The sequence below is a fragment of the Macaca mulatta genome, chromosome 8 (genome assembly GCF_049350105.2).
Source record: "Macaca mulatta isolate MMU2019108-1 chromosome 8, T2T-MMU8v2.0, whole genome shotgun sequence".
Taxonomy (NCBI): domain Eukaryota; kingdom Metazoa; phylum Chordata; class Mammalia; order Primates; family Cercopithecidae; genus Macaca; species Macaca mulatta.
The window spans coordinates 153,551,286-153,565,158 of NC_133413.1; positions in this window are offsets into that span (position 1 = coordinate 153,551,286).

The window sequence follows — 13,873 nt, forward strand, 5'->3', positions numbered from 1 at the left end:
TGTACCCTAACCTTAACCCCGACCCTAACCCTAACCCCAACACCTGCAGCTACTGGCAAGGGAGCCTGGCCCCTGAGCCTGAGCACAGAGGCTAACGGGTGCAGTAGGCACTGAAGGGCCAACCCAGGGGTCCCAGCTGGTCTGTGCCCTCCCACTGCCCACTAGTCACCCCCTCACAAGGAGTTTCACATAGCACAGACATCAAACCACAAAATCCTAAGCTTTGTGTGTGCATGCATGTCTGTGTGTATGTGTGTGTGCATGCATGTGTGTGTTTGTGTATGTTTGCATGTGTGTGTGCTATATGTTTGTGTGTGTGTTTCTGTGTATGTTTGTTTGCATGTGTGTGTTTCTGTGTTTGTGTGCATGTATGTTTGTGTGTTCATGTGTTTCTGTGTGTTTGTGCATGTATGTTAGTTTGCATGTGTGTGTTTCTGTGTTTGTGAGTGCATGTTTGCTTGTGTGTGTTTCTGTGTGTGTTTCTGTGTGAGTGTATGTTTGCTTGTGTGTGTGTTTCTGTGTGAGTGTGCATGTATATTTACATGTGTGTTTCTATGTTTGTGTGTGTGTGTTTCTGTGTATGTTTGTGTGTGTTTCTGTATATGTGTGTGTGCATGTATGTTTGTTTGCATCTGTGTGTTTCTGTGTATGCACATGTGTGTTTGTGTTTGCGTGTGTGTTTCTGTGTGTGTTTGTGTGTATATGTGTCACAGTGTCAGCCCTGGCTGGGGTCTGGCTGTGTTGCACCATCATCTGTCTGGGACTCCAGTCCTCCGCAGGGTGTCCCCGTCCGTCGTTCCTCTCAGGGTTCAGCTTTTCCAGCTCTGATGCAGGAGGCACGTTCCTGGCCATACTGTCCACAGGGAAGTGGTCTCGGATTCCTGGGGCTGATCACAGGCAACGCCTCCTGAGTGCATATGTGAGAACAGATACCCTAATGAGAACATGGGAGTGGGGGACACCCATGAGTAGCCATGTGAGGGCCTGGAGAGAAAGATGAGGCCAAGGGACCCACCTTCCCTGGCGCTTGTCAGATCCCCGCAGGGCCTGGGTGAGAGCCCCGTGGAGGGTGGAGCCCCGTCCCAGAGCCAATGCACCACTACTTCTTCCTTTTCTGGGCCCTGGGACAGACCTGTGTTCGGGAAGCACTGATGTCCCACAGGCGACCCCAAAGCCTGAGATTCTGGCCCTGGACGAAGACTGCATTCAGGGGAGCTCTGAACCCCTGAAGTCCAGATGTAGTTTGAGAAGATAGTAGTAGGTACACCCACAAATAGTCTCTGTCACCTGCTGTGCTGGACCCTGAGCTGAAAACTGAGGACAGAGAAATGAAGAGGGGGTGGAGATGCTGGGAGGAGAGAGGATGACAAGAGATACGGGTGTTAAGGGCTCCCCAAGGGAAGGGAGCGGTTCCTGGGGATCCGCCCAGAAGCCTGTCCTACTGGAGGTAGCACCTGACCTGGGTCTTCAATAATGACACCTCAGCCCCACCCCACCCTTTGCCCAGCTGCAGTGCTGGCCAAGAGGAGACCCTCGGAAGCTATTCACAGAGTGAATGGGAGATGGAGAATGCAGGCCGGTGGGCACTGGGTTGGCAGAGAAGTGAGCCCTTTGGGGAGAGGGGCTGCCTGCGGTGAGGGAAGGTGGGAGATGAGGCGGCTTCAAGGGTGGCGTGAGGTAGAGGGTGGCTCTAAGATGAGAGGTGTGGTCTCTGGTAAAGAGTGGAGGAGAGGGGGCAGGCTGGGTCATGGGGGGATGGACAGATGAGACCCCCCCAATTCGACCCCAGAGCCAGGACCCCAAGCCCCCAGGCCTCAAACGGCCCAGCTTGCTGAAGTCCACGTCCTCTGTCCTGCAGGGGATCTTGCGGTTCCAAGTCTCAGGAGGACACTTGGCCCACTGGGCTTCTGTTGGGCACCAGGAAGAGGTTTGGGGGAGGGGGTCCTGGATGCCCCTCTGTGTGGGAGACCTTGTGACTGTGCTGATGTGACAGAACCACTGGGGGCAGCAAGTGGAGGGTCAGTGTACATAACCCAGTGCCGTCCGTGTAAATGTTCAAACATGGGTTTAAATGTTTATCAAACCCCCAAAATTACGAACCCAGGACATTCCCCGCACCCATGCTCAGGCACATTGGCTGTGGTGCCTGGAGATACGCTCAGGCTCACCCCTGCCTCCACTCAGGGTGAACGAACGCAGACAGCACCAGCTGCCGAGCCCCCCGGGCAGACTCAGACCCAGCGTGGGACCCCAGGGCTCTGGAGCCGGGAGTAAGCGCCCATGCCGCTCACTGCTTCCCCACACTGGCGTGGCTCCCCCACACTGGCGTGGCTCCCCCACACTGGCGTGGCTGCTCCGGAGACAGCACGGGTGCTGCGAGCAGAAAGCCCGGGGTGCAGGGCAGGACAGCTTTCCTAGGAAATCCTCAGCTAAGGCAGGAGCTCAGGATGAGTGGGAGTGGGCCAGGTGCAGACAGAGGGGAGACAGTCCGGCCGCACGGAGCAGCAAGGACCCTGGGGCAGGAAGGAGCCTGAGTTGGAGACCTGCAAGGAGGGCGGGGCTGGGGCGGGGCCATGAAGGACTCTGGGCTTTGAGAACACAGTGGGAAGCCCCCAAAGGGTTTAAACAGGGAAGTGGCCAGGCCACCCGCACAGCTGCTGAGGCCATTCCACTGCTGCGGAGGGGGGAGGGGGACAGGAGCCCAGCGCGGGGAGGGGCACCCTGGCCGAGGTCCAGGTGAGAGGCTGTTAGGCTGGGACCAGGCGGTGGCCCTGGGGAGGAGGAGAGACAGACAGGCCTCCTGGAGCCCTGATGGCTCCTGCAGGCGGCTGGGCCTGGCCTGGTCTCCTCTCCAGAAGTCGAGCCCTGCCTTCCTGCCTCTCCCTGCTGTGGTCTGAAAATTGGTTCCCACCCAAAATTCAAGTTGAAACTTAATCCCCGGTGTGAAAGTATCAAGAGTGGGCCTTCAGGAGGTGGTTAGCCAGGGAGGTTCTGCCCCACGATGGGATCAGGACATCAGTCAATCAGGAACAGACCATCAGTCAATCAGAAACATCCCATCAGTCAATCAGGAACAGCCCATCAGTCAATCAGGAACAGCCCATTGGTCAATCAGGAACAGTGCATCAGTCAATCAGAAACAGCCCATCAGTCAATCAGGAACAGCCCATCAGTCAATCAGGAACAGCACATCAGTCAATCAGAAATAGCCCATCAGTCAATCAGGAACAGCCCATCAGTCAATCAGGAACAGCCCATTGGTCAATCAGGAACAGCACATCAGTCAATCAGAAATAGCCCATCAGTCAATCAGGAACAGCCCATCAGTCAATCAGGAACAGGCCCTTACCAGACACTGCAGCTACCAGGCCTTTTGCTCTTGAACTTCCAGTGCCGTGATCTTGGATTTTCTGGCCTCCAGAACCGTGAGTACTAAACATCTGCTGTCTATAAATTCCCCAGTCTAGGGGGGTTTTGTTATAGCACCCAAATGGGCTAAGATGTGACCCTTGGGCTAGGACCACCCTCAGGCCATCCCCACCCTTCTGGGCTCTCCCCACAACCTCAGCCAAGGACTCCTCCCCACACCCACCCCCATGGGCTCTCCCCACTTCCACTACCCACCCCCTACCCCCACCCCATGGGCTCTCCCCACTTCCACCCCGCCCCCCACCCCTGTGGGCTCTCCCCACTCCCACCCCCACCCCCACCCCTGTGCATTCTCCCCACTCCCATCCAACCCCCCACCCCCGTGGGTTCTCCCCACTCCCACCCCTCCCCCCGTGGGCTCTCCCCACTCCCACCCCAACCCCCCACCCCCGTGGGCTCTCCCCACTCCCACCCCTCCCCCCGTGGGCTCTCCCCACTCCCACCCCAACCCCCCACCCCCGTGGGCTCTCCCCACTCCCACCCCTCCCCCCCACGGGCTCTCCCCACTCCCACCCCCACCCCCCACCCCTGTGGGTTCTCCCTACTCCCATCCAACCCCATACCCCCGTGGGCTCTCCCCACTCCCACCCCCACCCCCCACCCCCGTGGGCTCTCCCCACTCCCACCCCCACCCCCCACCCCCGTGGGCTCTCCCCACTCCCACCCCCACCCCCCACCCCCGTGGGCTCTCCCCACTCCCACCCCCACCCCCCACCCCCGTGGGCTCTCCCCACTCCCACCCCAACCCCCCACCCCCGTGGGCTCTCCCCACTCCCACCCCTCCCCACCATGGGCTCTCCCCACTCCCACCCCCACCCCCCACCCCCGTGGGCTCTCCCCACTCCCACCCCTCCCTGCCATGGGCTCTCCCCACTCCCACCCCAACCCCCCACCCCCGTGGGCTCTCCCCACTCCCACCCCAACCCCCCACCCCCATGGGCTCTCCCCACTCCCACCCCTCCCCCCGTGGGTTCTCCCCACTCCCACCCCACCCCCCACCCCCGTGGGCTTTCCCCACTCCCACCCCTCCCCGCCATGGGCTCTCCCCACTCCCACCCCTCCCCCCGTGGGTTCTCCCCACTCCCACCCCACCCCCCACCCCCGTGGGTTCTCCCCACTCCCACCCCACCCCCCACCCCCGTGGGCTCTCCTCACTCCCACCCCCCACCCCCGTGGGCTTTCCCCACTCCCACCCCTCCCCGCCATGGGCTCTCCCCACCCCCACCCCCGTGGGCTCTCCCCACAGATGCCGCCTCTCCCTGTCTCTGCTGGGTGCCCCGTGTTTGGCCCCGGGTGTTTGTCGGTGTCTGCTGAGGGTCTCCAGGCATCTCAGGCCCCACAGGGATGCTATCACTGGCCAGCCCCCTCGGGGAGCAGGCACCCTCACCTGTCCACCGTCTGACCATGCTAGGCACACCACTTCAGTGGGGGTCTCAGGCCTCATAACCCTCGTCCTGGTGCCAGGTCCCTGGCACTGGGGGAGGAGAGCAGAGGAGAAGGGGAGGGCTGTCTTCCCTAAGCTCCCCAGTCAGGGCCTTTGGAGAGTGCTCCCACCCACACCCACCTCTGGACAGACTTCAGGGTTTGTCCCTGCCGCCTTCTCTCTTGTGCATGGCTGCCCGGGGCAGGAGGGTGGGGTGTGGACCCCAGCCCTGCAGCTCCTCCTGGGGGGTGGGAAGGGACAGAAAGGTGGGCCCAGTGGGGGAGGTGCATCCTGAGCCCCTGAGTGTGGCTGGGGGAGGAGGTGGCAGTGCCGGGGCTGGCAGGGGTCTGGAGCCACCTGACCCTCACCCACTGGCTTCCTAGTTATGGTTGATGACGAGGCCTGTGCAGAACTGGAGGCTGTACTGGCTGCTGCAGAACAGATGTATTCAGGCCTTGGCCTTGGGGGATGCCCTGCATGAAGGGGACGTGTGGCTGGCCCCCGAGCACGGAGCCCTCCATCCCTGTGCAGATCCTGATGGGCCTGGGTGAGCCTCTCCCCTTCCTCCCACCCCAGCCCGGCTGTGCTCCTCTCTAGCTTGGGGGCAGTGCACTCCTTATTTTGGAAATGTTTCTGTAAGGAGGTAAGAAAAGCCTCCTGGGAGGCTGGCAGGGTGGCTGTTCTCCTCTCCCTGTCACACCTGCCACCTGCGGCTGTCCCTGGGCCGCCACCTCCTCACCAGGTCTGGGTGTGAGTGGGACAGCACTCTGGTGCCTATCCAGGGTGGGGGAGTGCAGGAGACCTCCGAGGTCCCTGCCTCCCTCCTCTCACGGTGAGTGTCGCCCTGCATTTGTTTCCTGCCGCTGCTATAACCGATTATCACAAACGTATCACCAATGCCCAGCTTCAAACAACCAGAAGGCTCTGCGGGGAAATCCTTCCTGGCCTCTCCCAGCATCTGGTGGCTCTTAGGCAGTGGGCCGCTGTGGCCGTGGCTGCTGTGGCCGTGGCCGCATCCTCCGATCCTTCCTGTGTCTTCACATGGCCTCCTCGTCCTTTCTCTTCTACCGACACTTGCCCTTGGATTTGGGACCACCCCAAATCTAGGATGACCTCACCCCCAGACCCTTAACTTAAGCACAAAGGCCTTTTTCCAAATGAGCTCAGTCACAGGTGCCCAGGGCCAGGACGCGGACATACCTTGTGGGCACCACTCAGCCCATTGCAGATGGGAGCATTTGAGCATCAAAAGTCAGTATAGTAAGTTCAGGAGCTCTATTGTCTATTTATTAATGGTGACTACCATTAATAAAAACAGTCCGTATTCTTGAAAATTGCTGAGAGTAGTTGTAAATGTTCTTGCTTCAAATGCTAACTATATGAGGTAATGTATGTGTTAATTTGCTCAATTTACCATTCCACAATGTACACGTATTTCAAAGCCACTTGTTGTACACAATATACACAATTTTTATTTGTCTAAATAAATAAAATGTCTTAGAAAAAATGACTGCAGTTTATTAAACCATACTGAACATAGGTGGGTCATGAATTCATAATGAAAGGAAGTTAGAAAAACCTGGTATATTCATCCATTCGTGCAGAGCTATAAAGAATTACCTGAGGCTGGCATGGTGGCTCACGCCTGTAATCCTAGCACTTTGGGAGGCCGAGGCAGGCAGACTGCCTGAGCTCAGGAGTTCAAGACCAGCCTGGGCAACACGGTGAAACCCTGTCTCTACTAAAACATACAAAAAAAAAAAAAAAAGCCAGCCATGGTGATGGGTGGCTGTAGTCCCAGCAACTCAGGAGGCTGAGGCACGAGAATCACTTGAACACAGGAGGCAGAGGTTGCAGGGAGCTATGATCATGCCGCTGCACCCCACAGTCTGGGCAACAAAGTGAAACTGTCTTAAAAAAAAAAACCCACAAGACTGGGTAATTTATAAAGAAAAGAAGTCTAATTGACTCACATTTCCACAGACTGTACAGGAAGCAGGACCAGGGAGGCCTCAGGAAACTTACGATCATGGCAGAAGGTGAAGGGGAAGCAGGCACAGCTTACGTGGCCAGAGGGAGGAAGAGAGAGAGGAGGAGGAGGACAGAACGAAGGGGAAGGTGCCACACACTTTCAAACAACCAGGTCTGGGGAGCACTCACTCACTACCACGGGAACAGCAGGGAGGAGCTCTGCCTCCATGATCCAGTCACCTCCCATCAGGCTCCTCCACCAACATTGGGGATTACAATTCAACAGGAGATCTGGGCAGGGACACAAACCCAAACTACGTCACGTGGGCACGGGGCAGCAGCTTGGGTCTCCCAGGAGTGGAACCTGAGACAGGGAGGCCCATGCTGGAGGTGGATCAGGGAGTGTAGGAAGGGGTGGGAAGGACTGGACCGGGGAGACACTGAGCCTCAAGGTCAGGCTCGGGGGAACTCACAGAGACTCTGCAGGGGTGGGGAGTACCCTTCCAGGTGGCTCTGAGCTGGGATGATGGGACAGGCCTTCTCAGCCACTGGGATCGGTCAGACATTGCCCATCCGTTGACAGAAAAGTATCAGGAGCAACATCACCACCTGCACCTGCTGGCCCAGTCCAGCTCACTCCGACAGAGACAACCACACCTTATAGGCCTCATGACATGGTGCAAAGGGAGGCAGAAAGCACTCCTGAGCCTGGGCAAGATAACATGACCCCATCCTTACAAAAAGTCAAACAATTAGCTGGGCAGGGTGGTGACACCTGTGGTCCCAGCTACTTGGGAGGCTGAGGCAAGAGGACTGCTTAAACCTGAGAGGTAGAGGCTTCAGTGAGTTGGGATCACACCACTGCACTCCAACCTGAGTGAGGGCAAGACACTGTCTCAAAAAAAAGAGAAAGCCCTCCTGTAAAATATTCTCCCCAGACAATTGAACATGAATCTCATCAAGCCACACAGGAAATACAGAGGCTGGAGAAGCAAGTCCAAGGACAGCAAATTCCTACATGGAAACGTCTATGTGGAACTGACTGCTGTCCTTAGAGGCCAGCATCACAAAAGAGCAGGCTAGGGTGACTGCCTTAGATGGAGGGAGACTTTAAGAAACGCTAAAACCAAAACAACCAAATACAAATGGCCTTTGTTAGGAATATCCCATCAAACTATAGAAAGACGCTTTCACACCATCCGGAACACCAGATGTAGACAGGTGTGTTAGTCCGTTTTCACGCTGCTAAAAAAGACATACCCGAGACTGGGTAATTTATACGGGAAAGAGGTTTAATGGACTTACAGTCCCACGTGGCTGGGGAGGTCTCACAATCATGGCAGAAGGCAAGGAGGAGCAAGTCACGTCTTACATGGATGGCGGCAGGCAAAGAGAAAGAGAACTTGTTCAGGGGAACTCCCCTTTATAAAACCATCGGATCTTGTAAAACTTATTCATTATCCCGAGAATAGCACAGGAAAGACCCACCCCCATGAGTCAATTACCTCCCACCAGGTCCCTCCCACAACATGTGGGAACACAAGATGAGATTTGGGTGGGGACACAGCCAAACCACGTCAACACGGCTTCAGGTCACATGACGAAGTTATTCTAAATGTTGCTGGGGGTGGTAATAGCATCACGGTTTTGTAAGGAAACCTCCCCTTTAAGAGATTCCCAGCAACATCAGGGATGACAATGAAATTTGGGATTTGCTGTTAAATACACCATGGAAAGAGACGATGGGATGCCAGCGCAAGGGCAGCAAAGTGTTTAGGGCTCTTGAAGCTGCATGAGGGGCGTGGGGTTCCCCATGGGGTCCAGACATTTTCATAACGAGATGTTTGCATTCTCTCTAGTGTGCACCCAGAAAAGGAGGTGCATCCTATCCCCACAGGGCTCTTCGACTGCCCAAGGACGATGTTTTTAAAGTTGCCAAATTTGGGCCGGGCGCGGTGGCTCAAGCCTGTAATCCCAGCACTTTGGGAGGCCGAGACGGGAGGATCACGAGGTCAGGAGATCGAGACCATGCTGGCTAACACGGTGAAACCCCGTCTCTACTAAAAAATACAAAAACCTAGCCGGGCGTGGTGGCGGGCGCCTGTAGTCCCAGCTACTCGGGAGGCTGAGGCAGGAGAATGGCGTGAACCCGGGAGGCGGAGCTTGCAGTGAGCTGAGATCCGGCCACTGCACTCCAGCCTGGGCGACAAAGCGAGACTCTGTCTCAACAAAAATAAATAAATAAATAAATAAAGTCTGTCTTCTTTTAAGTTAGCCCAGAATCTCAGAGTCCCTAACACTTGAAAGAAGCTGGGGCCAATAACAAGGACAAATGGGGCCTGGGGAGCCAGAAGGACCTGGGTTCGGGTTGCAGCTCTATGCTAAGGTAGTTTTTTTATTTTGCTGCCTTGACCCGGTTTTGAGGCCCTGGCTAGAGGCCGGTCAGTTCCCTCCTTGAGCAGTGGACTAAGACCACACCCTTTATGGCACCTCACACTCCAGGCCACTGCACACCCTCCCAAATCACCCCAAGGCTAAGGTCCAGACAACCATGGACAGCCCTGTGCCTCAGAGCTCAAAACTGCCCAAACTAACCAATCCACAGGGAGCCCGAGCAACCCAGCCACCCCACCTGCTGGTCACACGCCAGCCGCCCGGCAGTCCCAGCTGGCGGCGACCCCGTCCCCGGGTGCCCCGTGTGGCCCTGCCCAGCAGCTTTCCTTGTTTGAAGCTGTACGTGAAAAAGCACTCTGCCTTTCCTCTCTGGAGTGTCAGCGTGCCATGCCCTACATCAGAAGAAACTTCAAAGTCTATAAAACAGACCTAGGGCTGGGCATGCTGGCTCATGCCTACAGTCCAAACACTTTGGGAGGCAGAGGTGGGAGGATTGCTGGAGCCCAGAGGTTTGAGACCAGCCTGGGCAACACAGCAAGACCCCAACTCTAAAAAAAATTAGCCAGGTGTGGCTGCAGTCCCAACTACTCAGGAGTTGAAGGTGAGAGGATCACCTGAGCCCTGGAGTTTGAGGCGACAGTGAGCTATGATCACGGTATTGCACTCCAGCCTGGGTGACAGAAAGAGACTCTGTCGCAAAAAAATAAAAATAATAAGACAGACCTAGATGGGCCTGGGATGGGGCCCCAGTTCTGATGCTCACCATCTGTTTGCCCTTGGGTGACCTGCTGCTCCCTTGGCATTCTCACCTGAAGATGGGGACCCCAGAGGCACCAGGCCAGGGCAGGGGCTGGGGAGAGGATGCAGGTGACTGATGCTCAAGGCCAGTGCAGGGGCCGGGGGAGAGGACGCAGAATGGCTGAGTGGGTTCTCAGGCTTGTATCCGTAACAGCAAAAAAGACTGCAGAAAACACAACCTCGCACAAAAGCCATCCCAGCCTCACACAGAAAATGCTTCTGCAAGGACATCTGCCCAGAGGCTGCCATCCAACCTCAGCATTACTCTTGTTATTGATCTTTGTGGCCAAGGATAATTGTCTCCAAACAATTGCATGATCCTCCTCGTTTTTTTCTGTAAACATCTTTGTCTTCCTTCACCTCCCTGAACACACAGAGGCTACCACAACATGCGTGTTTCCATTGCAACGCTTCATGCTGAAATAAACATATTTTCTTGCAAACAAACAGCCTCTCTCTGTTATTTAGATTGACATGACTTACCGTATTTTCTTTTCTTTTTTTTCTTTTTTTTTTTTTTTTTTTGAGACAGAATCTCGCTCTGTCGCCCAGGCTGGAGTGCAGTAGTACAATCTCGGCTCACTGCAACCTCTACCTCCCAGGTTCAAGCGATTCTCCTGTCTCAGCCTCCTAAGTGGCGGTGATTACAGGCACGCACCACCACGCCCAGCTAATTTTTGTATTTTTAGTAGAGATGGGGTTTCACCATGTTGGTCAGGCTGGTCTCGAACTCCTGACCTCCTGATCCGCCTGCCTCTGCCTCCCAAAGTGCTGGGGTTACAGGCGTGAGCCACCACGCTCAGCCTCAACTTACCATATTTTCGACTTGCAATAGGTTTTACTGGGACATAATCCATTTGTGAGTCAAGGAGCACCTGTCTGTAAAATGGGCCCAGCTATTGTATGGTCTGAAAACCCAGGAAGCAGGCCACCCCTGGGGGTGGTAGTGACTGGAAGAGAGAATGAGGGCGCCTCCCAGGTGCTGCTAATAGACTATTTCCTGTCTAGAGACTGATTCTGCAGATATTTCCAACCTGCAAAAGGGCATGACACTGCGCGCTTTACTTTGCTTTATTTGTACATTTTTCTATATATATGTTATACCTAAAAACAAACAACAAACATCACGGCGTGGGAAAGTGGGTTCTTCTTGCTTTGGACTGTTGTGTTTGTCTCTGATGTCTGGAACTGCAGCAGCTGTTTTGTGAGCATGAGGGAAGCCGTCCTGAGGACTGAGATTTGCAGGGTGAGGAGGTGGGGAAATCCTGAGCCCTTCTGCTGCTGAGCCACTGGGTTCACCACCCCTGCAGTGGCCCTACCTCGAGACTTCCTGTTACGTTAGATGATACACTTTTCTTGCCATTCATGATATTACTTTGAATCCTATTTTCTCCAGTTTGTAGCCAAAGGCTTAGTAACCCACCCAGCACTATGAGGGAAAGGTTCAGACAGGAAGAGAAACCCAAAGGGAGTGAGGACTAAACTCTGATCTTTTCTCCTGGCTCAAATTCCTTTCTTTTTTTTTTTTTTTTTTCTTTTCTTGAGACAGAGTCTCACTCTGTCACCCAGGCTGGAGTGCAGTGGCGCAATCTCGGCTCACTGCAACCTCCACCTCCCGGATTCATGCCGTTCTGCCTTAGCCTCCCGAATAACTGGGACTGCAGGTGCCCGCGATCACGCCCGGCTAATTTTTTGTATTTTTAGTCGAGACGGGGTTTCACCATGTTAACCAGGATGGTCTCAATCTCCTGATCTCATGATCTGCCCACCTCAGCCTCCCAAAGTGCTGGGATTACAGGCGTGAGTCACCATGCCTGGCCTCAAATTCCTTTCTAAGGGGCCTGGGGAATTTCATACTTACAAGGCATAAAATTGTATTAAACAGGTCTTTTGACCCAGTATACTGGAGTTCCATCTTTTTTTTTTTCCTTGAGATGGGATCTTGCTCTTTCACCCAGGCTGGAGTGCAGTGGTGCAATCTCAGCTCACTGCAGCCTCTGCCTCCCAGGTTCAAGCAATTCTCCCACTTCAGCCTCCTGAGGAGCTGGGATTACATGCACACACCACCACACCCAGTTAATTTTTGCATTTTTAGTAGAGACAGGGTTTCACATGTTGGCCAGGCTGGTCTTGAACTCCTGACCTCAGGTGATCCACCCACCTCAGCCCCCCATAGTGCTCGGATTACTGGCGTGAGCCACCACGCCCAGCCCTGGGGCTCCCTTTTCGCCCTAACTCTGGCATGGCGTTGGCATCACAGGCAGACAGCAGACCCTCTTACCTTAGGTGTTCCCTCAACTCTCTCGACCAATTACAAACTAAAGAATCCTTAACCGACTATAACTTGCAAGCCCCAGCTTCCAGATGTCCCGCCTTTTCAGGTCAAACGAATGTGTACCCCCTCCCCATGTACTGATTTATGATTTTACCTGCAATTCTTATCATTCTGAAATGTCCAAATTGTAGGGCCGGGTGCAGTGACTCACACCTGTAAACCCAGCACTTTGGGAGACTGAGGCAGGCAGATCACCTAAGGTCAGGAGTTCAAGACCAGCCTGACCAACATGGAGAAACCCCGTCTCTACTGAAAATACAAAATTAGCTGGGTGTGGTGGCAGGCACCTGTAATCCCATCGACTTGGGAGGCTGAGGCAGGAGAATGGCTAGAACCCAGGAGGCAGAGGTTGCGGTGAGCCGAGATCATGCCATTGCTTTCCAGACTGGGCAACAAGAATGAAACTCCATCTAAAAATAAAAAATAAAACTGTAACCCAGTGGCCTCGGGACCACTTTCCCAGGACCTCTTGAGGCTACGTTTCCCAAGCCTCCGTGGCTCACTCACATAGACTCAGGATAAACCTCTTTAAATACTTTGGCAGAGTTTGCTTTTTCCATCGTCAATAGCTAAAGTAACATGGAACATGGGACATGCTTAGAGAGAAAAAGCCATATCATTATCCAATTTAAGTTTTCCTTCCATCTTATTTCAGACATTTTGCTACCCACAGGACTCCTTTCTCAAAGAAAACTTTACATGAAAGCTCAACCTATAAATAGACAAAAGCACAGCTAGTCCTTTTAAAGTCAGATTTGGGAAGTCCAGGCCCCTGTGCCCTCCCCTGCAGCCCCTGCGGCCCCTCGAGACACTTGGGTGGGGTCCCGGCACTCTGAGGAGCCCACTAGGAGGCCATGGCCATGCTCGAAGGAGCATGAGGGCTCCCGACCTCAACCTCTGGCTCTGGCTGGGGCCAAGGGCCGGGGAAATGCAGCCAGCACTGGCGGAGGGGACTGTGGCTGCCCGTGGGACATGGGGGCTTAAAAAGCTGGCTCAAGAGTGCTCATGAAAGGCCGAGCTCTGGCCGGGTGCGGTGGCTCACACCTGTAATCCCAGCACCTTGGGAGGCCGAGGGGGGCGGATCACGAGGTCAGGAGATGGAGACCATTCTGGCTAACACGGTGAAACCCCATCTCTACTAAAAATACAAAAAAATAGCCGGGCGTGGTGGCGGGCGCCTGTAGTCCCAGCTACTCGGGAGGCTGAGGCAGGAGAATGGCGTAAACCCGGGAGGCAGAGCTTGCAGTGAGCTGAGATCCGGCCACTGCACTCCAGCCTGGGCAACAGAGCGAGACTCCGTCTCAAAAAAAAAAAAAGAAAAAGAAAGGCCGAGCTCTGAGTGGGACCCTAAATCCATGGATGAGGCAGCCGTTCCGAACAGCACTGGGAACTTAAAGAAGGAGAATGAGGTCCTAAATCTGGCTCAAGATGCAGCCTGAGAGCCGGGACTCCTGTCCTGTAGCTAAAGGACCTTCTGCTCTTGCCAATATGGCTAAGAGAGCCAGAGCCGACGCCGAGGGTGA